This window comes from Acomys minous (genome assembly GCF_964271855.1).
Source record: "Acomys minous genome assembly, chromosome: 9".
Lineage (NCBI taxonomy): Eukaryota > Metazoa > Chordata > Mammalia > Rodentia > Muridae > Acomys > Acomys minous.
The window spans coordinates 98,171,268-98,196,922 of record NC_140490.1 but is presented as its reverse complement, the minus strand read 5'-3'; the positions used below and the strand labels follow the sequence as shown (position 1 = coordinate 98,196,922).

At 45.6% G+C, this 25,655-nt stretch overlaps 1 protein-coding gene and 1 long non-coding RNA gene across 8 annotated transcripts in view; both read left to right on the top strand.

Annotated features, from left to right (window-relative positions):
- CRADD (CARD and death domain containing adaptor protein) overlaps nt 1-25,655 on the top strand; it is a 201,648-nt gene that overhangs the window by 95,976 nt on the left and 80,017 nt on the right. The gene's annotated exons all lie outside the window — the stretch shown is intronic.
- LOC311605650 lies at nt 7,001-10,374 on the top strand. The gene is made up of 2 exons (XR_014782044.1): nt 7,001-8,030; nt 9,196-10,374. It is a non-coding gene; the product is annotated as an uncharacterized lncRNA (long non-coding RNA).

Genomic DNA, 25,655 nt, shown 5'->3' with positions numbered 1-25,655 from the left:
AAATAGCTCTCCTTGGTACATTGTTTAACTCGGTTGTGGGAGAATTGAAGAGGTATTATCTATAGCTACTAATTTTTTAAATATTGCCCCTAATTTACAACTGCCTGTAACAATAAGGCACAACAGAGCCGTTATGCAACATGGTGTGTGGCTCAGCTAGCACTTGCCAACTCCAGTGTTGATGTACTCAACGTGGGCCTGCCAGCCGGAGGCTGTGGAGCTTGCCATTGAGAGCGGACATCTTTTCTTCCTTAACTCCTTCCTATAGTGTCTGCTGATACAGCTTTATTATCGCATATGCCATGGTGTATACTCTAGTTAAAAATGTAATTTCATTTTTTTGTTTTGGTTTGGTTTGGTTTTAGTTTTTTGAGAGAGGGTTTCTCTGTGTAGCTCTGGTTGTCCTGGAACTCACTTTGTAGACCAGGCCTTGAACTGACAGTGATGTGCTTGCTTCTGCCTCTGCTGAGATTAAAGATGAAGGCGTGTGCCTTAACTTAGCTTTCATTTGTGAGTATTTAGGTACTTTTCACGTTTCCATTTCTTTGAGAGTAGTTGATGCAAGTATCAGCCCACACATGCACACTATTTCTCAGGTTTCCCCAAGAACTGGCTTCTTTCTTCCTGTGTTTGAAGTAATAGTTGACCAGCTATCTGGGTTTTCCAATCCAATCAGTGTGTAAACTTCAAGATAGAAACACGGAAGTCCTAGTCATGTTTGCTTAGCCCGTAGATTTACAGTCATGTTTCCTTATTGGACTTAGACCTCCTTAACTACAAAATGAAATGTCCTAATAGGATCTAACAGAGCTGCTGAGGAGACCTGCCTGAGGAGTCTTCCGGTTTAGGGAAGTGCTCTTTCTGCTGCTAGTCGAGTTAGGAGCTTCTTGAAAGGTTTGACAGAACCAGAATCGATTATGCAATGAGGTGGGCTTGGTGGTGCCCACCTCTAATCGCAGCACTACTCAGGAGGCAGGGGCAGGAAGACCTCTGTGAGTATGAGGCCAGCCTGGGCGATGTCGTGAGTTCCAGCAGCAACGATAGCACAAGGACTCACTAATATAAGGCCTCTGGAGATTCGGATGCAGAGATGTGCGTTCTGTTTTAAGGCTCGGGAACAGGTGGACAGAAAAAGCGTGCTTCATTTCTTACCAGATGGAAACAGAGAAGCACACATCATAAAATGCTGCTTTTAGATAACTCTACAGGTTATTGGGGGACTAGACCAAGGGGACAGTTGCAGGGAAAGTGCTCAGTAATGGCTTTTGGGGGGAGCGTTTTAATAGGGTGTTATTTTGAGTTATCTTTAAGATGTTGTACTGATCCCATCCTTTCATTTTGACATTCTCTTTTAGAGGTGCACACGCTGTGGTAGTGTGCTTGAGTAGGGAAACTCTTGTGAGCTGTTGAGTGAGTGCATTTTTGGGGTCAGACCGACCTGGGTTAAAATTAAAATCCAGGCTCTTTCTCTTCAGCAGTTTCGAAAACTTGGGCAAGTTCAAGCTTCTCCAAGCTTTAGTGTTCTCTCTTGAAATACAGACTTTTGAGAGTTGCTGAGATGAAGTGAGAAAAAGAACCTAACAGCACCATGCCAAGTGGCTGCCTCCGTTGTGCGCACTTGCTACAGCGACAGGCAGTAAAGACTGCGTGCATTAGCTAACAGTCCTCGGCTCACAGCCTCCTCCGCCCTTTAACAACCTGTGACCTTGAGCACATCATCTCTGCTCTGAGCCGCGGGTCCATGCCCATTGAAACGGCATCAATATTCTTCATCTTGTCAGATCTTGTGAGATTAGAGAAAATACAAGCCAAGCTGCCAGCGTCTGTGCCTGGAACAACAGAGTAAGGACTCAGCGATCGGCAGTTGTTACAAAGCAAGTGAACTCCAAAGAACTCCATTTAGGTCTCGTCACGCTTTCCCTCTTGTCTTTGCCTTTTACTTTCAGGTGTAATCTTTGATAAATTGGATGTGCATAATTAAGACTCCAGTCCAAGGCAAGCTTAAGAAGTTATGTTCAAATTTATTGTGAAGAGGGAGCTGGAAAAGTGGCTCAGGGGTTAGGAGTACTGGCCGCTCTTGCAGGGGACCTGGGTTCAGTTCCCAGTGCCTATAATGACAGCTCACAGCCATCTGTGACTCCAGTTCCAGGGGGTCTGACGGCCTCTGCTAGCTCTTGTGGGTACCAGGCATGCACAGTGCCCAGAGATGCAGGCATAATAGATATAGACATAACATTGGTTCGATTGTGATGCTGTACTTGATACAGACACGAATAATGAGCAGAAGTGATGGGTCTCTAGGGAAGGTGTCTGCCTTAGGCCTCTGGTCTTCTGAGGAGAGATGCTAAGTGGAACACATGATTGTCCCACTTACTGACTTCACGCATGAAGTGAAGTGATACCAGCCCTGTGGTAGCTCCAGCTGGCAAACATGCTGATGAAACACTTCCTGTGGAGACTGTCCCCTGGGCAGACTTCCTCCACACGCCGTTCATTGTGTTTTGCCTAACCACAGAATGGCGCTGATGTGATTTCCTGTATGTCTGCCCTCTGCAGTCTTCTGTCCATCTGCAATCCTGCCGTGGTCCAGGTATCCATCCCCTGGGGATTTCACCCAACCATGAACACGGTAGATAGTCTCTGACTTCAAGGAGCTTACAGTTTAGAGAATGGAAGCTTTTTTTTTTTTTAAGCTTTACCATATTTGCTGTTTGGAGCAAGTATGGAAATTTTGAAATCAGAAGCTCTTTCCTTTGATAGACGAGAAAAGTGCAATTAAATAATCACCCCAGATTGCAATGTTATAAACAGAACCTGTTATTTCCCACCCTTATTTTAGCACCTTTCCTTGTAGCACCGTGCTTTCTATCCGAAATATGGTTTTAATCATTGACACATTTCCACACTGAGTTTTTCTTAATCCTTCAATCACAGATGGCCTAGGGAATTCAAAGGACTATGATGTGCGTTCAGTTCATCCTCTTTAACCTTTTGATATATTTATTCCTATTGCTCTTAAAATGAGATTTGAAATCCAGAATGTCACATGCAGTACCTTGCAAGATCTGGCCCCGTCTTCTCTCAGGCACTGTGCTCCTCTCAGCTTCAGACCCCTGCTCTTTTCCCTGCTGTCTCCTCCACCCACTCAAGGCAGCCCTGCTGCACGCACAGCCCTCAGCTCGTCCCCTGTGCTGGGCTGTACTCGAATGGCTTTTTTTTTTCCCAAAGATTTATATGTCTGAGTTGCCTGCTTGTACACATTTATTCCACGAACAGGCCTGACATTAGTGGCGTTCAGAAGAGGGCGTTAGATCCCCTGGAACCGGTGTTGTGGATGGTTGTGAGCCATGTGAGTGCTGTGAACCCAACCCTGGTCCTTTGCAATAGCAACAAGTTCTTGTAACCATGGAGCTCTCTCTCCAGCCTCTGTGTTAGTATCTTAAAGTACAGCCAGCACAGTCCATGGATATGGTGACTGCCTGCTGGCCGCCTTGAATGGCTAGCGGGTACAGGGGCAGGGCCCCTACTTATATCCTTCCTGTCACTGTTTCCCCAAGCGGCTGCAGGCCTCCTGTTGATACTCTAAATGTATTAACAAATGGATGAAGGAGCTCAGAGCATCACAATAAAGTTTAAGTGCTTACGGTATGCCCCTCTGAGTTGTGATTTTAGCAATAAGGCAGCTTACAGAGTGGTACACGTGTTGCTAATGTTTAAATAAAGAGCAAGAAAGCACCTATGAAGATTTGGAAAATTCATAAGCAGGGTGCAAAATGTTACATGGAGGGTCACAGACCTGATGGAGACTGGGGAAAAGAGACTACATCGGTTTACTGGTCGTGTGTGTGTGTGTGTGTGTGTGTGTGTGTGTGTGTGTGTGTGTGTGTATGTCTTTCCCCTTAGACTGAGTGGCTTGATGACAGCCAACCGGAACAGCCACAGTCTGTTAGTTCTTGTGAGGAGCTACAAAGGCAGCTAGCTCTCCAAGAAGTTTGGACCTGTGAGCAAACAGGGTGCCATCTGGTCATATAGCCCAGGAACGCGTATGAGGAAGGAACAGAGGGGGCAGCGGTGAGCCTCTGGGGCTGGGACAATGTAGGGATGTGGCTCAGCTGCCCTTTGAGGAATAAGACAGAGTTCGCTGCAGCAACAGGGTCAGCGAGAGACTGGCACAGCATGTTCAAGGATTTCCACTGAGCTGTTGCTATACTTTCAACTGTGAAGAGTGATGGTGGTAGGCTACGGAACGTCTTTTTATTTTCCCCCATTATTTGGTTCCCCAAATAAAAATAAAGCGTTCACATCCATGTAGGATAGCATGGGTGATGCTTTCCCTAAAGACAGATGGAAAACAGGGACTACGATATCCATACTGAGATTGTATTAGTAGTTAATTGCAAAGAACAAATTCAGACTTTGCTCTTCACTAACTGACAGCCATCTCGTGGGTATGGTTTTTAGGTTGCAGGAGGCAGTCTGTTTGTGGGGATGCTGCCCTTTAGTGGCAGACACCACCACAAACGCCGTGCCTCTGCTGGAGGACAGTTCCCAGGGACTCAGCCCAGTACCCAGGAGGAAAAGGGGGGAGGGTGGCTCCACCTTGTCCACCGGGCTGTCCAGGACTGAAGTGACACCTCGGATACTGTGTACCTTTAAATCATGCCTGTTGCCCGTCTTGGGGGCCTTCCCAGGCCAGGGACTCTGGGTAGTCAGTTTATAGTTCTAGGAACCCAGCAAGACTGCTGTGTTAGCACTTGCAGGCTTTTTATGGAACAGGAACTGTTGTTGAGGGAATGTAGGCAGCTGGAACCTGCCGCATTAGCAGTTTGGTCCAAGGAAGACTTTTGAGGTGAGAAAATGTAGCTCATTATATAAAGCCATTCGGGTACCCAGGCAGCTTCGTGGGGAGAGGGCGAGTCTTCCAAAGGCCAGCAAACGTTTCCTAACTGCTCCCCCTCTGTTCATTTCTGTGAGAGTTGCCTTTAATTTTGGACCACGTGGTTTGTTTTGAAAAGGGCAGCCCTGGTCTGCTGCTGCGTCCGAGTTGTTTTGTTAGTTGGCTTAAAACAACAGCTCTGCTCAATTTTTAAATATTTTTTTCAAGGTTAGAGGAAAAAGGACTGGCGGAAGAATGCGGTGGGGTGGGGTAGGGGTGGAGTAGGGGGGGTAGGGGGGGTAGGGGGGTAGGGGTGGGGTAGGGGTGGAGTAGGGGTGGGGTAGGGGTGGGGTAGGGGTGGGGTAGGGGTGGGGTAGGGGTGGGGTAGGGGGGGTTGGGGGGGTAGGGGTGGGGTAGGGGTGGAGTAGGGGGGGTAGGGGGGGTAGGGGGGGTAGGGGTGGGGTAGGGGTGGAGTAGGGGTGGGGTAGGGGTGGGGTAGGGGTGGAGTAGGGGTAGGGTAGGGGGGGTAGGGGTGGGGTAGGGAGGAGAAAAGAGGGACCAAAGACCTAAAGCAGGCCCTCAGGCATGCCTGGCACCCTGCCTTGTGAAGCTGTGGCCGTCTCATCCTAGTTTAACCTTCTGTGGGATTCCTCCTTGAGAGACACTCGCCAACCTCAGGCTTCTGACACCAGAGAGGTGGCTCAACTCTGCAAGTAGGCCAGCCAGTCCTAGGGTGAGCCCCCTCGCCCCCATCCCAGGATGTGGAAATCCTCAGTCTGCCCAGTGCCAGCCTCAGCCCAAACTCCAAGCTGATGTCCCCCTAACCTGGGCCTATTCTGTTTTGTTCACAAAACCTTGTCTCGGGTTTTATTGCCACAAACAGTCAAAGCTTTCTCTGTAGAAAATGCTGGAAGATAATGGAGCCAACGTCAAGAAGAATAAAACATTAGTAAGTCAGAGCATTTGGCTTTAAAGAAAAGAGGATCTAGAGAGAGTGGGAAGGCGGGATATGGGGGGGCAGGAGGGGGGCAGGGGAGTGAGGGAGAGTCAGCCTGGCTGGCTGGCTTTGGGGACTGTCACGAAGAGAAGCCAGCATTTAGTTACTGGAGCTTCTTTCTGATCTAGTTTCCACCGGTGAAGTGTGACTTTGAGATGACACAGGGAATCTGAAGCTGATATGTGGTGTCGTCCATCCCCTGTCCCAGTCGTCCTTTGTTGTGTCATGTGCTCCCCCCACCAGCCCCCAGTTGCATGGCAACTACGTAGGTGTCTAACTGACATTTGAGCTTCTCTTCGCTGACTGATCTTGGCAGCAGCCAGGATCTAGTAGGAAACACAATGCCATAGGCTAGGCACTGTAGCCTCTTCTGTAAGAATGCGTATACCCTGCTTGTTTACTGTATGAATGTGATGTGCTCATTCATCTGAACTGGATGTGTCGAATGGATCTAATCCACTATTTTAAAATGCATTGTTTGGGTTTATAACATCATTCTGGTTGTAGTATAAGCAAAGGAGCCAGATTTGCCCGAGTTACAGATCTCTTTTATTGGCACCAGGGGATTTCTTTTTTTAAAAAGGACCCCTAAGATTAGATATCAAACACACTGTCAGGATGGGCCGGTCGGAAGTGGCATGGGTGTTGTCATTTCCTGTGCCGTGCTCTTCTGAGCTATGGCAGTGCTACGGAATTGTAAAAACACAAAAAGACTACCACCACCACCACACAAGGAGAACCCAGCACCTCGAACTGGGGGGAAAAAAGATGATAGAGGCTAAAATCATTGGTCTCATCTTAGAAATTTTGTTTTAATTTATTAGGGAAAAAATGCTATGTTGTTCTTTTGACTTAATGCAAAGTCCAGGATTTTGTGGAGGTTACTAATTTTAACCTGGCTTTTCCTCTACCACGTCCTCCCTCGCTGTGTCATCTCATTTAACTATACGATGCTTTCATTAACAACATTCAAACCATTTCTTTTGGAACACTTAACTTCAGAGAATATTTACTGTTTCTTATATCATAAAACAAACATCTTTTAGTTTAGGAACAAATCATAAACTAAGACTTCACTGGGGGGAGTTTGGTGGAAGACACAGCGGGATATAGAAGGAAGTGTCTACTGAGCTGGTACCCTGGGCATTGATGGCAGCCATCTGTATGCACTGGGTCGGGAGTGCCCACTGCCAGCAACCTCAGCTGCACAGAACTGACTCTTAAAATAGAAAAAAAAAAATTCTGCTAAGCAGACCAGGTGATTTCTAGATACTTAATTTGATGAGTTGAAATTAGATAGTCAAGGGGAATCACTGCTTTTTCAATATCTAAGTGTTTTCTTTCTTAAAAAAAAAAAAATTCAGTTAAGTGTGATCAACTCCCAGGAATGCGGCACCTTCTAGCCATGGGAAAGAGAGTATGGCTTTTAAGCTACTGGTATTTTTTTCTGACATTAAGTTTTTTTTTTTTTTTAATTTGGAGATTATTAAATATGTTGCTTTCCCATAACCTTCCATAATATTGTGGTTTACTAAAGGCTTTACTTTTAAATTAAGAGATATTTTTAAGGAATCTGGCTGAATTTTTGCCATCACTTTTGTTGCCGTAACATGGGAGAGTAAGATCTTAGAATCTTGGAGTCTGCTCTTAGAATATAGACTCTGTTTCAGCGACAGGCATGCCTTTGTGGTGAAAACCCAACCCAAAAATATCACGTTTGGTTATTCATAATCATTTGGAAGTTTGCTTGTCAGGGGGAAAAAAAAAGCCAGCATTGACTAACATCTACTTGGCAATTTACAATTGCTGTAGCAGTTCAGCTATTTTTGTGTAGCTGAGGGTCCTTTCCTAAGAGCTAGTTGTGCAACAAGCATTATTTTTGCTGGGAAGTGTGTTCTTCTGAGAAGTTTGTTGGATGAGAGTCTACCTGCCCAGGGCCGGCTGACTTTCAGTTTTAGGCAGCTCTGCTGCTCCCAGACTGCAGCTTCCAGCTTTCCCCGTGGCCTGCTGGCCAAGTCATCACCGCAGCATTTTCCTTTGCTTTCCTATAAACAGTTTACAGTCCTCCTTGCCTTTCTTCAGGCCTGCCATAAAGTTTGAAGCCGGGAAGTCGTTAGGAAATTGTCCTTTCTCTTTTCCTCCACCAAAGACGGAGCGGTAGGTTTCTTGTATCCCCCCCCCCTGAGCTGTTAAGGCAGGAGCGCCCTGGGTGACTCCTCGCAGGCAGCTGTATGTCTTCTGCTGGGGAGGTAGTTTTATCTGCCTGCAGGGTTTTGCAATAGGTTTTGTTGTTCTGGTGCTGAGGCAAAGATATTTCTTTTTGTTGAGAGTGGCTTTGTGATGTGTTCCCTCCATCCGGAGCCCCCGAGCCTGGGCTCAGCACAGAATCGTTTTCTAACTACAGGCTATGATCTGATTTACCAGAAAGAAGGGTCCGTGTTATAAGTTAGCGCCTAAGGGTTTTGAGTGCCTCTGTAAGGATTATCAAGAGAAACAAGTTAACACATTAAGGAAGCTACAGTGAAAACTGTATTTCTTTTGTAAAATTCCCTAGACTCATAGGAGGCTCTGATTCTTATTCTCAGCTACCAAAATAATTTTTTTTGTGTGTGTGGGAGATGCCACAGAAATGAGATATATTTAGGCGCCTACAGCTGACTGCTCTTCAGGTGCGTGGTTCTCAGTCCTGTTTTGAATTTAGAGATTACAGACTGTGTGATGAGTTTGCAGACAGTGTTGATGGGGCTTAGCTAGTTTGAGTTCCCAATGAGGAGCCTGATCGAACAGGAAGAGCCCTCCAACCTCTGTGATTCGCAGGAAACGCTGGAGATTCTGTTCTCAGAGTTCTGGGACGTTCGAGAACAATACAGACATTTTCTTTTTAGAAAGAGGGGACGACGAAGCATCCTCTTTCTGGGCTCCGAACTAAAGCAGGCTCAGCGTTCAATCTTACTCTGCTGTAGTCTCCGGCTATCAGAACTGCAAGTCGGAGTTGTGGAAAGTTTCAGTTGGAAACACAAGCAGCTCAGTGTCGAGTCCTTGCTAATATCAACAGCCCAAAGGCGTTTCCCTACCACCTGGGAAGGAAATATCTTTCTAAAAGATGGCACATGGCTTTCCTGTTCACCAGCAGGTCTGGAGCAGCATCTGGCCGCGTCGGGTAATCCAATCTATTTTAACGCAAAGATTTTCCGAGAAGGCAGGAAACCAGCAAGGGGGGAAGGCTCTCAGGCATCTGCTGTTTCGTTTCCAGATCCCTTGTGTTAATTTAATGTTTCTAGGGAACCCAGCTTTTTTTTTTTTCTCGGAATCTCTTCTCTAGGAACTGGTGAGTGCTGCGATAAGACGAGGGCAGGCAGAGGAGCCTGCAGCCAGAGGCAGCGTGCGCCGTCCAGGGTGCAGACTTTCCCTGACACCGTGAGAGTGGCTGCGTACTTCAAAGAGTGTGTGTTTGCCTGTGTGCAGTTAGGAAAGGCAGCTGTGAAGCGATCGACATGCCCGCACCCCCATCAAAACCAGGGCAACTCTGCTCTGTTGAGGAAACAAACCCCAGCCATCCCAAGCGGGAGTGAAACGTGAGCCCTGCACAAAACACTGGCGTGGCTTCGGCAGTACCGGGAAACCGGCATTTCTTCCAGCAGCCTCTGCGGAGCTTCCGCTCAGCCAGCAAGCTCAGGTTGCTGAGATGTTTGTACCTGATGAGTTTTGTTTCTGTGCTTGCGGTCAGGTGTTCTGCACTGGTGTGTGCTGCGCCTTAGCAGCAAGAGCGGCAGCGGGCCTGGCCTCTCCGGTCTCCTCTCCCACCAAACCTGGAGCTTCACTTCACGTTCCATTTCTGCAACAGTGTCCTGAAGACAAAAGCCTACCCCTAAAATTTACAGTACTGTATGTTATTCCTCTTTAGACTCTTGCAGTGCTGATAATCCATGCTGCCCTGAAAATTGCCCTGGGCACCAAGTGCCAAAGTGGAGTGAGTTCACAGTGCTCTTTACTATTAGGAAGTGAACGAGACCTTCAAATAAAACCAGGAGTCTGTCACTGAGTTCAGAATTACACTACAGAATTCTAGAGGTGGGCAAGAGAGTCTTGTTGTTGCATCATTTTTTTTCTATGACAATCTAGCAATCTTCTTTGTCTAGTTCTGATTGCTGAGGGACGCACCCAGTTCCAGTTCTGGAAAACTCTAAGGATTGCAGTGTTATTTCAGACACTACCTGAAATTCTCTGAGAAATTGTTCTTTAAACAATGAAAGGCTGAAGTTACTCCTTTCTGCATATTTTAATCAGCGTGTGTGTACTTAAAGCTCATTAGAAAATGAGTGTCCTATCCTTTGTTCACATTGAGCTTCCATTCCGTGCTGTGGATAGTATGAATCTTTGAATATTTGGAAACAATCTTTGGTTTTTACGTAGTGCTTTGAGATGATGTAATGAAATGTTATATTGCAACATTTTAACCTTGTAAATGATTTGACACATAAATATTATTATTGTTGATAAATTATTGTTGTTGTTATTATTATTATTATTATTATTATTATTATTATTGTGTGTGTATGTGTGTGTGTCAGGAACAATGTTTACCTTCTTTGAGCCTGACTTTCTCATTGGCCTGGTGCTCATGGATTAGGCTAGATGCCTGGCTATGAAGCTCCCAGTCTGTCTCCCCAGGACTGAGACTCCAAGCCTGGGCTACTGTCCTGACATTTTGTGTGGTTCTGAGGGTCCATTTTAGGGCCTCATTGCTTATAAGACAGCAGTTCTCATCCTAGGGGTCATGACCTCTTTGGGAGTTGAAAGACTCTTTCACAGGGGTCGCATAGCAGATATTCTGCATATCAGATATTTACATTACTGTTCATAACAGTAGCAAAATTACAGTCATGAAGTAGCAATGCAATACTTTTATGGTTGGGGGTCACCACAACATGAGGAGCTGTATTAAAGGGTCGCAGTGTCAGGGAGGTTGAGGAGGCAAGCTCTTTATCCATGGAGCGCATCTCTTGATCTTTATAGTACCCATTTCCCCCCCTGTGTAACTGATTTGAGTTGGGATCATTAAGTAAGGATAGGTGAGTTCAGCAAATGTTTAAACTGTTTTCTTTATCCTTTGTTTTCTGTCGCTGTGTAACAAATTCCCATACAAGCTACTGGCTTCAGCAGTTACACACTTATCTCTTTCTGTAAGGTAAAAGTTGGGGTGGAGAGGGCAGGGCCTCCTGTGCTCTCTCTGCCCTGGGGGCCTTAGAAAGTCTCAGCAGCAGCCTGGTACTCTGAGAGGCAGAGGCAGGCGGATCACCTTGAGTTCGAGGCCAGCCTGGTCTACAAAGTGAGTCGAGGACAGCCAAGGAAGGTTACACAGAGAAACCCTGTCTCAAAAAACCAAAAAAGAAAAGAAAAGAAAGTCTCAGCAGCAGTAGGGCCGGTCTTAGGCAATAATCCAGTTCAGCTCCAGGAGGACGCTGGGGTGGGGGATCCCTGCCCCTGTTAACTGCCACTGGGTTGTTCTAGGGGCAGCAAGAGCACAGGGGAGGAGTCAAGTCGCATGCTCCCCTCCGTGGCTTCCTCTTCTGTTTTTAAAGAATTCAAAGATTACACTGAACTCTTTGGGACAGCCAGGCCCTTCCTGATTTCTATAGCCAGCTGGTTAGTAACTGTAATTACACCTGCAGCTCACGTTGTAACAGTTACTCGATTTATAGGACTTTTGACTGGACATCTTTGGAAGTTTCTGCACCACACCCTTGCAGTTTTCCTACGGCAGCAGCAGCCATAACTCAACATTTAAAGGGGCTCTGAAGCATTTTAAGGATTAATTTATTTTGTAAATTTTTGTCCAAGATGAAATTTAAAACCCTGGTAACATAAGATATTGTCCAGTAATAATTTTTTTTGTTGGTTTTTTGTTTTTTGAGACAGAGTTTCTTTGTATAGTCTTGGCTGTCCTGGACTCACTTTGTAGACCAGGCTGGACTCGAACTCACAGTGATCCGCCTGCCTCTGCCCCCCAAGTGCTGGGATTAAAGGTGTGCACCACCACGCCTGGCATTTTTTTTGAGTTTATGCAATAATAATATTTACCATAATCGTTGTTTCTCTTTTCCCCCCCACCCCCTCCCCATGAGACAGAGTCTGTGTAGCACAGGATATCTTAGAATCCTAGAGCCTCCCAGGATGGCCAGATGTGTGTCACTGTGCCCAGCTTAGTGTTGTTTAAACTTAGCCTCTGCCTTGCAAAATCTTCTCCAGTCTTTGGTTTTTGACAGGATAATAGACTACTATCAGCTGTTCTGTTTATAGTACCAAACACATACACACGCAGAACAGCTGTAATAATTGTTTTAAAAAGAATGGTTTTTTGGCCAGGCGGTGGTGGCGCACGCCTTTAATCCCAGCACTCGGGAGGCAGAGGCAGGCCAATCTCTGTGAGTTCGAGGCCAGCCTGTTTTACAAAGTGAGTCCAGGACAGTCAAGGCTACACACAGAAACCTTGTCTCGAAAAAACAAAACAAAAAACAAAAACAAAAACAAAAAAACCCAGTGCTTTTCATATAAACTCTGATTTTAGCCTTGGAAAAATTTTAATGTACGCAAATATAATTCCTCTAGCATTCAATTTTCAGTGAGAAATCAGGTCTCCTGACCTCACCGTCATGTAGCTGAACTTGCAGCTTCCTGGTTTTAGGGCGTGTATAAATGCCGTCATCATTCGCTCTATAGTTGAGTGATCATTATGTCTCATTAGGTTTTCTTTTGTGTCTCAACTTACTGTTTTTTATGAAGTTTGATTACTATTGCTATATACATTCTATTTTTTTGTCTTTCAGAATATAGTGGGGGAGGGTGCATGCATGTATTTCAGGTGGTTCTAGGCAGGCATTCTGTGCAGAGTCAAAAAATAATTAGCCATCTATTCACATGGAAATGAGAAAACTGGGTTTCCCTTGAACTTGTCTCATTTTAAAAGAGAGACCTTGATTCTTTCCTTCTGCTGGAAAGGTTAACTATAAATTGCAACCAAAGTCATAAAAACATAATTTTGGCAGAAACTTACATGCACAGTATGACAGGCTGGAGGCGCTGAACTGCGTTCCTCCTCTCTTGCCCCAGGTTAGTGTTCTGCTGCGGCTTCACTGGCGATTCTTTCGGAACTGGAGGCAGACTTGATATTTTATTTGTTTGGTTTTTTATTTTATTTTATTTTATTTTTTATAGAATGAAAACCTTTAACAAAAAGAAGTTTTCTGTATTGTATACTTTTTAAAAAGTCACTTTCCAGCCCGAGAGCCTGTGGCATTCCAGAGTTTATTTTCAAGACACACACTTGAAACTGAGACTATATTTTCTCAAAGAAATAATGTTGTCTATAAAGTATTTTGGATTTTCAATAAACCCAAAGTTCAGAGAAGTTAAATCTAAATAAACACAGTCCTCTAATTTGTGTTCAGACCTTGGCGGGACCTGCAATGTACGCTTGTGATCCTGGCTCTTAAGAGGCTAAGGAAGGAGTGCTGTTGAGTTCAAGGCCAGCCTGGGCTACAGCAAGCTTTTAAAGCAACAAACAAAATGGATTTTAATGAATCCAGATCTTAAAAAAAAAAAAAAAAAAAAAAAGGTAATATTTGTGTATACCAGTTGTTATACTGGCCTTGAGATGTGGTCTGGAGAAGGCCTCTATAATCAAAACATTAATATTTCTGCACTGACTGATGAATATTCACACACAGTGGCAGAAATACAAACTATAAATAGCCTCCTGTGAGCTCAGATCAGGTTTTGTCACCAGGCGAGTCCAGGCCTGGGGAGTTCATCTCAGGTCAAGTCTTTCTGCCAAATGAGTTATGAAGAAAAGTTCGGCTTCAGAGCATTGGGATTTCAGATCAGCACATTTCTACTAAACTTAGTTTTTCTTTTTTAATAGAAAAAAAAAAACCCACTAGTATAATAAGCCCTGGCTATAGTATAATATTATTTTATGGTAAAATGTATTTAATACCAAATAATCAGCCTCGAAAATATATATGTACAAGTAACTGAGCATGTTGTATGTATGTATGTATGTATGTATGTATGTATGTAGTGTGTGTGTGTATGTATTTAGGTTTTTGAGGCAAAGTTTCTCTGTGTAGCCCTGGCTGTCCTGGGACTTGCTCTGTAGATCAGTATGCCCTCCAACTCAGAGATCCACCTGCCTTTGCCTCCCGAGTGTTATGATTAATGGTGTGAGCCACAATGCATGGCATAAGATTGTATTTATATATTTAGGGACATATGTACACAAACAAAACAAAAGCACACAAAACAACAATTAAAGAAAAGGAAGCTATGAATTGTAAAGAGAGCAAGGGAGGAGGAGACATGGTAAGGTTTGGAGGGAGGAAAAGGAAAGGGGGAAATTCCATAACCTTTTATAGTCTCAAAAAAAGAATAAAACACGTGTTAAGACCCCATGGTGTGGTAAGGATTGTAGGCATTAGCCTAGGTGAAGGCGCTTGGAAACACCACGGCTACCCCACTGAGACTGACATTGTGATAGACTGGGTAGAGCCATCCTGGGTCTAAAATTCAGGCCAGGGACTCCAGCCGGGCTGTTGTGTTTCTAATCGAACATCAACAGGAGGGGGGATCCTGAGAAGAGGCCGGGCTTTGCGCACTAGAGAGAGAGGCACAGGCGGAGAGGAGAGGGAAGGCTGCAGGTTCCTAGCAAGAGCACACGTGGATTGGGGACAGGCCGGACAAGGGTACACAGGCCAGAGACACCTGGGGATCCGTCCCGTGAAACAAATACCGGAAGGTTTATTCTTGTTTCCCTTTAACCTTTATTCCCTCTTGTACAGGATAGTTAGGTTATTTAATAAAGTCTAATTGTTAAAAAACAGAGCCAACACTATGGTTCTCACCCAGGAAGCCATCGTCTTTTGTGGCAGAGCAGTGGGGATGGGAAACTCCACCAGGCTGGAGTCACAGTGCAGGGCCTCCCAGTAGGCACCAGGCTGGAGTCACAGAGCAGGGCCTCCCAGTAGGCACCAGGCTGGAGCCACAGTGCAGGGCCTCCCAGTAGGCACCAGGCTGGAGCCACAGTGCAGGGCCTCCCAGTAGGCACCAGGCTGGAGCCACAGTGCAGGGCCTCCCAGTAGGCACCAGGCTGGTGCTGGTTAGAGCGTGGGAGGCCATGGTCTGGGAAATGTTGAGGGGACCAGGGAGAGAGCAGGGCCAGGGGTTTGCCTTTCCTTCTCGCTTTATTTCCCTCCATGCTTCTCTTCTCCCATTCTTCTTTCTATACCTTTGAAAAGTAGCTAAGCCTAGGTGTGGGTACACGTGTGTGTGTGTGTGTCCGTGTGTGCATGTAAGCTCCCTCTCCCACACATTCGCTTGCTTGTACTTCCCAGGATCGCTGAGAAGATTGAGCGTGATGTGTTTTGATGAGCATCAAGTGTGGAGGAGCGGTTTAGTCAACAGCAGCGTCCTTCCTCATTGTCCACACTCTCGGCTCTGAGTTCTTTGCTCAGCCTTCTAGTACTGGCTGGGAGTCAGGGATTCGGGCCAGAGGAGGGATGCACCGGAGAAGCAGAGGGCGATAGGTCGGGAAGGAGAGAAGGTCCTCAGATGGTGAGAACAACAGCTGTTTGGGGCGATGGGGAGTGATGAGCAAAGGCTTAAAGGCTCCATAGTGTAGGCTGCTGTATCTTGCCTAATCCCATGCTCTGGCCTTCTGCTTTTCATAAACCGTATTACTAAGAAGTTTCTGGAAAAAAGAATAATTGTCAATCTCTTCTGCAGTTGGATAAAATTACATATCTTTGGGACTTACCTGAAATGGCGGTAACCATGAAGGCTGCTGTAGGGTCTGGCAAGAGTAAGTCTACCAGAAACCACTAGAAATTGCACAGTGATTTCCCAGCTTTGTCATGTGTCCTGTTGGTGGCATTCTGGATATTCATATTAACTCTATGAATTCTTTAATAATATTAAGGGCTTAGTATGTGCTAACCACTGTTCTGGAGATATAATGGTTAATGGCCCAGACAGGATCCTGTTGTCATGGGAACAGTGGAGAGTAGTTTGTTTGAAAATAACAAGATCAGGATGGGTGGGTGGGTGAGTGTGCCAATGAGGCTGGCTCTGCCTAAGGATGTGCAGGAGTTAGCCATGTAAGGCCAGCAAGGCCAAAGGATGGGAAAGCCGAGTTGCTGGAACTTCATGAGTAGGCAGGAGAGGGCTGGACCAGGACTGCAGGTTTTATTCCGGGAACATGAAGCCCCTAAGGCCTTTCATCTGGGGAGAAAGGCAATTTGCGAGAATCTACTTTGCCTTTCCAGTAGATTCCTGCAGTGTTAAAAACTGGCAGGGTGCAAAGACTAGTCCAAGTGTCACATTTGCTTTTAACTCAAATGCAAATAATTTGAAGTCACTGTTCCTCTTTTTATTTCTTAGGTTTTCATTTCAAATACTGTTTGCTGTCATTGTTAGCATATCTATCTTATTGGTAAAAGGATGTGTGAATAGTGCTCAGTTTTCCCATTCTGTGTTTTGTTTGTTTGGGATTTCTACTTTTCTACTACAGATTTTGTCTATCGGCCTTGCAGCACTTGTATCTTTCTTGCCAGCATCAATGGACTTTCACTCCCCCCTCCCCACCCGGAGACAGGGCTTCTCTGTGTAGCCTTGGCTGTTCTAGACTCATTTTGTAGACCAGGCTGGCCTTGAACTCACAGCATCCGCTTGCCTCTGCCTCCCTGAGTGCTGGGATTACAGGCGTGTGACACCAGGCCCAGATGGGCTTTCACTCTTAAGTCTTTACTTTGCTCTTACCCGCTTTGGAATTACGATATATATATATATATATTTTTTAATGAACATGATGTCTAAGGGCATTCTTTCTTGGCTACACTGCTTTTCTTTATAAAACTTAATTCAATATAACAAACATAGACTGCCCCTTGTGCCTTTGAGGTACTCAGTTTTTGTTGCATGTGTGCACAAACCTGCTGGAGCCAAGTCTGCTGGGCAATTGTGGTGAACCTGACAAGCGCTGTAGTTTTCTAAGCAGTGTCTTTGTCTAGGCAGGCAACTTCAGACTTTAGAGTGAACACGCACCTTAGAGCCACAGTAAAGCAGGGGACACGCTGCGGAAGGAGCTCTGGAGTGTAAATGTCCGAACCCAAAGCCAAGGCCCTCTGCTGATGAATTCCTCAGGGAGACAGAAGCACAGTTAGCAACGTGGACAACTGAGTCAGGGCTCAGTCTCATGAGCAGAAATGATCTGAAACTTGGTCCTACTGGAGCAAGGCCGAGGACAGCCTTTCACCGTCAGCTGAGGGAGGGGTCATGTGAGTCTCTGCAGAACATAGCTTTGCTGTGTTTATTTGCTTTTAAGTAGTCCTAGGTTCTGCAAACTTAGAAGGGAATACAATCTGAATGAGTTTTGGCACACCGAAAGGATAACGGATAACGTCAATGGCAGTGGACTTGCTTTTGCCTAACAGAATACCAAGCAGCCTTATCTACAATCGCCTTAAGAAAAAGATTTATTATATTTTAAATTTTGGGTATGTGTGTGTCTGTATATTGAGCACATACACAGACACACACATACATACATACACATGCACACACATATACACACATGCGTGTACACACACACACACACACACACACACACACACACACACATCAGAGCTGGAGTTTCAGTCCACTGTGAGCCATCCGATGTGTGCGCAGGGAACTGAACTCACGTTCTCTGGCAAAGCATCAGGCAGTCTAACCCGCTCAGCCATCCATCTCTCCAGCTTTCCTAGCCTTTCCTTTTTAACTAATTATACATATTAGGTTCATCACCACCTTGCTGTCATTGATGAGTTATATAAAATTTGACATGTAATCCCTGTGTATTTGGACCCAGATTATATTTTTAACTTTAGAAAATTAAATTTTGACATTTATATTCAAGTCTTTAGATGCGAATGTACATGTCACTACCCAAATTATATGATTATTTACTACCATGTAGTTTCTGAATGGGAATGCCACAGGAAACAGCATAATAAAGGGAATTACAGTATGATAGCGAGGTTTACATTTCTCCCACTAGGAAACTGTACTTCCATTTCAGAGTCTCTCCGAGGCACTGATCTGTGTTGCTAGGTGTACACAGTCCCTAGCAGCCGAGCCAGTGCCTGGCGTGTAGTAGTTGCTCAATAAATTTATTCTGCATGGAGGAGGACAGAACTCTCCCAGGTAGGAGGCAGCCTTTGTGTACAGGAAAAGAAGGAGCATCAAAAGGAGAAAGAGAGGGGGCTGGGGAGATGGCTCAGAGGTTAAGAGCACTGTCTGCTCTTCCAAAGGTCCTGAGTTCAAGTCCCAGCAACCACATGGTGGCTCACAACCGTCTACAATGAGATCTGGTGCCCTCTTCTGACAGGCAGACACACATGCGAGCAGAATATATATAATAAATAAATAAATTTTTTTTTTAAAAGGAGAAATAGGTCTAGTGGGGACAATGGATGACGATACAGGCTGGGGAACTCCTAGCCCCAGGAGCACACAGCTTCTTTGCCTTTTTTTTTTTCCCTCTTTCCCTTCCTAACCTCTCTCTCTCCCTCTCTTCCTTCTTCCTTCTGCGGGCCCCCCTGTAGGTGAGAAGACTTGAACCCCTCTTGAGGCACAGAAACACTTCTGTATGAATGAAAAAATAAATTAATTTCTGTACTGTTCAATGTATTTGCTCAGCTCATTACTGCTGTCATGACAGAATTTTTCATTTGAGGAATGGTGACTGTCTTAGAGCATCCCCTTAAGCCCCCCTAAACCATCCCATCCATCTTGTTGGAAAACTGACTAAAATCTATCGTGCCCAACCCCATTTTTACTAAGACTATTTGCTGAAAGTACGGGGAGCGTTATCTGATGTTTCCCTGTGATGTCAGGATCTTGTTGGAAGCACCGTGCTCCGATACTGGTGCACACACTCGCAGCACACTCATGACGGAGTTTTCCCTTATGCTGAGACTTTATGGCCCAGCAATGAGCTCAGGTCTGCGTGTTCACACCCCACACCTGCTTTTGCTCAGGAAGGGAGCCTATCCGTCCGCTCTCGGGGACGCTGCTACCGTGGTGGAGTCACTTCAATAGGTACCTTGCTGTTGCCAGAATGAAAACTAGTCTCTACCCCATGGGCAAGAAATCGGAATGTTTTGAGATTAAAATCTCCATGTGCTTTAGTAGTGAGTGTGTGAGCTCCCCTCATTATTTTATTTGTCAGACAAAGATAAATCTGGAGATTGCTTTAGACACTCAGCAGCTTTTATGGAAAAAAAAAACCTGGCACATATCTCCAAGTGAATAACTAAATATTTCTCATAGGGCACTAAGAAATATAAATCAACTTGTGTCTTTTACTTACACCATTAGCGGTTCTTTATAGATCACGGCAGCTTTGAATAAAAAACAAAAACAAAAACCAAAAAAAAAACAAAAAAAAACAACAAAAAAACCCCAAGATTGTCTGTGTAGTTCAAAGCCGGAAATTCAGTCGGAGGTTTTGCAGTTGGCATTGCACAACCATCCGATTTGTTATGAGCCTGACTGGTGTGGCGTTTTGTCAAGTTTTTTAGATTTCCTAGAGCTTGATCCATTACCACTTAGATTGACTCACACACAAAGGCTTCATTAAGATCTCATGATGTGCCCGCTTAACCTCAAGCCAACGGTGCCACCGAAAGCCTGGGCCACTTTTCTTGTAGGAAAGGGAAGTGTGTGTGAGGGGGTCTTGGGATTTTGGGATTGGATCAGTCATCCAAATTCAAGCCCATTTTCCCCATCGTTTGGGGGCTGCCGTTTTGCTGCGCTTCTGCTCTTCTGAGCTGCTATCCTCACAGATTTCCAGGAACTCAAAGGCTAGGAAATACCTTACTGAGAACTCGAGGCATTTAATTTTCTGCGGGTGTAGAGTGTTTTATGACTCTTTAAGTTTTGAGGACCAGCAAAATAGAGAAGGGTATTGTGTTACACAGCGTGCTAGTCACAAATGTTTGCTTTTATTGCACATGATGTAACCAGAGTGGAAAAAAACCACAGCAGTAATAATCGTTGATATAATCTTGGCTTAGAGGTAGGGGGCACATGGGGAGCGGGAGAGCAGCGAAAGAGAAAAGTATCTGCTACCAATTACAGCAAAGTTCCTATAGTTAAAAAGTCATATACATGAATAATAAAGAGATGTTCTGCCAACTTAATTGAAAGGGGAAAAACTTCTTTTTCCTTAGGTACTTGATGAGGGAGAATTCTTCCTGTATGCTTTGCCTGAAAAGTGAATTATTTTGCTTTGTGAACCTCTTCGTTCCTGTCCTCACAGAATACCATTTGGCTATCTTGAGGCCGTCACGTACCTAGCTTGGTCGCGCATTGCCAGCTGAGAGCTTTTCTGTCTTCTTCCTTTTTCGGTTGTCCTAGGGCTCTCCTTGTCCCCACCCCTTTTCCCGCAGCAGAGGAAGGAACCTACTAGCCGAGGTTTTCTCCTTAGGAAGCTGTGACTCCTTCCAGGTGTCCCGCCTTGGTCAGATCCCAGCTTAGACAGGCTGCAGGAAGACACACAACTAAATCCAACCTGGGTCAGCAGATGCCGGCAAGGGCAAAGCGGAAAACGACAAAGGCTGCTCACGGACTTCCAGGAATGGACAAAACAAGCTGCGGTTGGGAGCCGAGCACCCTCTTAGCTCCTCCTGTTGCCCTGAGTGTGGCAAACAGGGCATGGTTTGGCTTGTCAGGGTCAGCCTGCTAAGTGTAGGTACAGTGGACAAATAAACTCCCTCCCAGAGAAGGAGCGACTGCCAGTCATTTGTCATGCTGGGCCCCGGCATGGGCAGTGCACCCTGGTAGCATTTTCAGTCAAGTAGAAGGAAGAAAATGAGGGAGAAGAGGTGCAGGAATGCGGGCCAAAGGAGAAAGCCCTTGCCCTGTGGCCGAGGCTAGACCAGTGTCCTACAAAGGCCCACTTGCTGTGGTTTGGTCAGTAGCTTGCAGTTCTAGCGGGGAGTTCCAGAGGGGGGCAATAGAATGTTTAAGAGGGGCAGCCTAGTGATGGGAGTTGGAGCTGGGGTGGGGTAGAGGATGCCCCATGGAATAGGGTCCTGGGTCCCCAGCCCCTTTCTACTTCTTTCTTTGTTTCTTGGCTTCCGGGAGGTGAGTGACCCCCTTTGCCACACTTCCTTTCCATGATGTGCCTCCTTGACACAGGGTCAAAGTGATAGGACCAACTGACCCTGCATTGGACCCTCCCAAACAGCGAGCCACATCCAGCCTTCCCACTCACAATTTTACAGCCTCAGGTGTTTGTCACAGCAGCGGGAAGCTCCTAGCACAACTAGTAATTTTAGTGTTTAATTAGTTGTGATTTTCCTCTAGTGCTTGTTCTACCCTTTTCTTCAACCCCTGACTTTTCCCTTGTTCTTTTTGAGCCTAACATGTAGTAAAGATAATGCTGATTAGAAAACAAATGTAGCTCGGCCAACAGGTGTGCACACAAATAGTTGTAACCCAGTGGTTCTCAGCGTTCCGAAGGCTGCGACCCTTTAATGCAGTTCCTCATGTTGTGGTGACGCCCAGCCAGAAAGTTATTTTCGTTGCTGCTTCATAACTGTAACTGTGCTACTGTTATGAATCATAATGTAAATATCTGTGTTTTCTGATGGTTTTAGGCGACACCTGTGAAAACCCCCCAAAAGGTCACGACCCGCAGGTTGAGAACCACTGCTGTAACCTGCCCTGCACTCCATAAGAGCAGCTATTGGCATACACGAAGCAGAAGTTTCATGGGGCTGCTGAGAAAAGTGGCCTTATCAATTTGTGGAGACTAAGAATTTAGATAGGGTTGTTTTCATTCATTCATTCACTCACTCACTCATTCATTCATTCATTCATTCACCCGTCATGTGTCAGGCATTCTGTTGGGATCTGAAAATAAAATGGGGGAACAAAGCAGACACAACCGCCACCTCCGGGCAGCTTATATGCTAACAAAGACAGAAAAAACAGTAGCTGTCAGTAAACAGGGGTGGACGGGGTGGGGGTGGGGGTGGAAGAGGTGGAGGGGGGCGCCTTCCCATGGGCTGCCTTGAGAAAGACTCCCTGAGTACAAAGAGTGCAGGAATTATCTGAAGGATGAAAGGAAGCCAGTCTGAGGAGAAGAAAGGGAAAAGTGTTCTGCTCAGCGGGAACAGCATGCGTCAAAGCTCTGAGGGGCAGTCCTCGCTACCTGGCACTGTAAGAGGTCAGGACGGTGAGTGAGTGTGGTAGGGGTTTTCAAGATGAGTCCGAAAGACGGCCTAGAATTTTCAACACACTGGTTTTTTGTTTTTGTTTGACCTCAGTTTAAATGAGTGTCGTTGAAAGGGACTGTAGTGCTGAATTTTTATTTTCAGAAGTTCAATCTGCTTGATCTATGTGGAATACATATTAGAATAGAAGTATTGAAATTGTGATAAATATAAGCCTTCTATATATTAAGGAAAACGGAGAAAGAGGTATTATGGGGTTATAAGGTATTATGAAGAAAGTGATGTTTTATCTGATCTTTTAGGAAATGATTGGAATTTTGACAAGCAGATTTGGCGAAAACAGAGTTCAAGAGAGAGGGGCAAGTCAACCAAGCATGAGGCTAAGCGAGGGGCAGGGTGACCAAGTATGAGGCTGAGAGACAGGAGGCAAGGTTGGAAGTGGTCCAACATGAAACAACTGTGGGGACAGTGAATGTCATCAAGGAAAATTAAAAAAACCATATTTTTCTGCTCAGCTACAGGTGTTCTTAAAGGCCAGACCACACCCTGGGAAGGCTAGGAAGACAACCTAGAAGTGACATTTGAGTGACAGTAAAGAGTGATCAAGGGAAAGGCTGTTCAAGCAGACAGGCCTGATAGGCCTGCGGTCACAAGGCCTGTGGGATAGGCTTGAGTGACTGGGAGAGAAGGCCACAGAGATCTGGGTCCAGCACTCAAGTCAAGAGCAAGGGACAGGGGCGAGGCTATAGCAGCACCTCAGACCTGGCTCTTGTCCACCTCCTTTCTCCAGTCTGAGTCTTGATGGAAGAGTTGGGGCATCAGCGCTTTAAAATGTCTCCAGGCGACCCTAATGTGGCTTTGGGTTTATTCTGCTTATGCTAAGAGGGTTTTTCAGAGGAGAGCGGGAGACTCGGAGTTGTGTGAAGGGTAACCAGAGAAACGGAAGGGTCTCTTCCTGGATGCAGGGCCGGAGGGCAGGATGAGAGCCGGTGGCACCCTGAGAGTGAATGGCTGTGAGGGGGCCTGAGAGCAGTGCATGTTTCCGGGAAGCAGGGAGTGAGGCTCCGAGGGTCAGGAAAGACGAGTTTCTGCTGTGGCGATCTGCACAGTGGAGCGGATGGAGGGGTCACCTCCTGAGGTAGTGACAACTACAGGAAGGGAGGCCCAAGGGCACGGGTGATGCAAAGGGGACCCAGTTCCCTGCCTTTCTGTGGTCCCCAGGAAGCAGCTCTGAGTCCCTTGTCCTGGGAGAGGCTGCTGGGATGCTTCACCTCTCCGGCTCCCTCATCTTCCCAGCAGAGCTCACTGCACCCCAGGGCAAAGCAAGTGACCTTCTGCTTTACATTCTGCGACAAAGGGGAACAAAGAGAGAAATTCTCCGTGATTTTCCTCATCTTAGTTCTCTGTTTCTTAGTATCCTTCTGAGTCCCGATGGATTTCTTGCTGATTTTTTTAGAAAAATTCTGCCCAGGCTTTAATCTAAAGCAGCAAACGAGTACTGCAAATTCAGAAAATTGAAGTGTTTCTAAGGAGGAGCTTTTGCTCTTCTGCCATTTTCTGTGCTTTGCTTCCTCTCTACCAGAGGGGACACTAGCAGGCCAGGGACAGCTGAAGCAGAGATCCAGCCCAGCAGAAACTCAGAGCCTGGAGGACGTTCAAAAGGCTCCTTCCTTGGGAACATTTTTAAGCTGGAGAAAGGACTCATTGCCTTTTAAGTGGCAGTGGCCTCTTGAGCATCTTGATCTGGGGTGAATAAAGGACCTGGGGGTTGGTGAGTGCTTGGCTACTGCCACTGCTCTATCTGAATACTTTACCCAGAGTTCATTGCTTTAGTTTCTGGGATGGCTCAGTGGCTGGTATTGAATCCAGGGAGCTTGCTCCTTGCCTCTCTTGGAGGTGCTTGCCTGGCTCCCTTGAGTCAGTTGGTAATGACTTGAGAGGCAACTGGGAGCTCCAAGCAGGGAGGTCCCTCAGGAAGGCTGTGAGGTCACTGAGTTGGCCTCTGAGGGACTCAGGCATTTGTCTAGTGGTAGGTGTTAGTATTTTAGGATTTATCAATTTGGAACTGTTCACATAGGTGTGCACATGCCACAGATGCGAACAGGGCTTCTCTCTTCTGTTGCCAGCCCCTCAGTTTTCGTTGTGCTGCTTCATTTCCTATAAACATTTTTATTAAAAATACATATCCTAGCCAGGCATGGTGGCGCGCGCCTTTAATCCCAGCACTTGGGAGGCAGAGGCAGATGGATCACTGTGAGTTCAAGGCCAGCCTGGTCTACAAAGCGAGTCCAGGACAGTCAAGGATACACAGAGAAACCCTGTCTTGAAAAACAAACATAAACAACAACAACAACAACAAAACAAAAACCTTTATCTCCTAATATTTTTATGTCAGATCAAAATATCCTTATGGAATCTAACTTTCTGTGTGAGTCATTAAGAAGATTAAACACTCTATATAAATGAAAGCCACCCACTTAATCTTTGATTATTTGAGAAGTAGTCCGTATGGAGAAATTTTTAAAGTTTCTCGATTCAGACATTTTTCAGAATTCAGAAATTAAAATGTCCACTTAGTTCTACCTCAGCTTACTAGGGAAAAATAGAATTTTTGGACAATTCTTGTGGGTTTTTATTTATTTATTTATTTTTGCTTTTGCTTTGTTTTATGTTTTTGTTGTTGTTTTGTTTTGTCTGAGACAGAGTCTCACTGTGTAGCTGGCCTAGAACTCACTCTGTAGGCCAGATTGGTCTTAAACTCAGAGAGGTCCGCCTGCCTCTGCCTCCTGAGTGCTGGGATCAAAGGCATGTGCCAGCATGCCAGGTCCAAGGCTGGATGTTTTTTGAAATTACTAATGGTTGATTAACATTCTTATTAATGTTGTACCTGAAGACATTGTTTTAGCACAAATATCCCATGGCTCAGGAAGTAAAAGAACTGCATCTGTTATTTAGAGAGCTCATGAGAGAATTGCTGGGTTTGTTTTCCAGTAATAGAAATTTTAGTAAATAGTGGCCTCACAGTGGGTTTGTACTGCACTTTACAGCCTACATTTTTCCTGCAGGTGCATGATTCCTTTAGACCTCTGTGTAGTGGTGCACGCCTGTAACCCCAGCACTCAGGGTGGCAGAGCCAGGCATATCGCTGAGTTCAAGGCCAGCTTAGTCTACAAAGTGAGTCCAGGACAGCCAAGGTTACCACACAGAAACCCTGTCTTTTAAAAACAACAACAAGAAACAAACAAACAAAAACAAAAACAAAACAAAACAAAATTTTTAGCCTTCTGTGAAGTAGGCAGAGTCAATGTTTTAATCTATTTTACAGATCACAAAAGGGATCCAAGATGTTTATCTGAGGTCACCTAATTCATGAAGCATCACTTTCCTCGGGTAAACACCCGATTTGCTTGGTGCCTCACAGTGATGTCTGCTTTGTAGCTGAGCGAGGGGAGAGGGGGTGAACAGGCTCCAGGCTGTGCTGCCTAGATTTCAGCAGGGAGTCCCA